The sequence below is a fragment of the Asterias amurensis genome, chromosome 17 (genome assembly GCF_032118995.1).
Source record: "Asterias amurensis chromosome 17, ASM3211899v1".
NCBI classification, from domain to species: domain Eukaryota; kingdom Metazoa; phylum Echinodermata; class Asteroidea; order Forcipulatida; family Asteriidae; genus Asterias; species Asterias amurensis.
In genome coordinates, this window is record NC_092664.1 from 3833016 (window position 1) to 3833835 (window position 820).

An 820-nucleotide genomic window follows, 5' to 3' on the forward strand; every position below is an offset into this window, starting at 1 on the left:
TAGAAAACTGGATGCTTTGTCTTGAAACCACTGCTTAATTGGTGGATATAGCAACTTAGCCATCAAGGTCATGCAAAGGATTTGGTCCAAGAACAAACTGACAACACAAAAACTAGGGTAAAATTATAGGGGGGGGGGGGTTGCGGGACAAGAGGTGCACCATTTTTCTGGGAAGCACTTTTAAAGTTTCCGTGTGCATTTTCCATTTGCATTCAGCAGCCTTGTTCAGCCATATTTTACCATTTCTTTTCTAAAAAAAAATTAAGATAATTTGATGTGAGAGATCATTTGATGTGAGTGTAAAAAACGAATACATTATAACTGTAAACGTATCATTGTTTTAAAAACATTGAAAAATACCACACTGAAGCTTTGTTGATCTTTTATCAAAATAGCAATTTATTCCAAATTAATTGAGTGTGTGTGCGCGGGGGGGCGTATAGCCCGCGTGTTGGAGTAGACCACTCATCTTACATACCGCCCTCTATTGACAACTCATGTATAAAGCATGCATTAGACTGATCTGACCCAAGTCAAGTAGCCCTTATACCGCTTCCCTTTGAGTCTCAATCTAATTAACAACGTGCATCCCCATTATAGTTACACCACTGAGTAACAGCTACACATATCATAGAGTGAAGAGTAATTATAATTGACAAAATAAAAATAAAAGACAAATATGCATTAACTTCATTCTCACATCCCTTTAAATTTACCACGATACAGCTATAGCGACCTCATCACTATGGTAGTGTTTATACAACACGCAAAAGTAGTCCGTCATTTTTTTTTCTCAAATCAGTTTTTTTTTTTTACATTG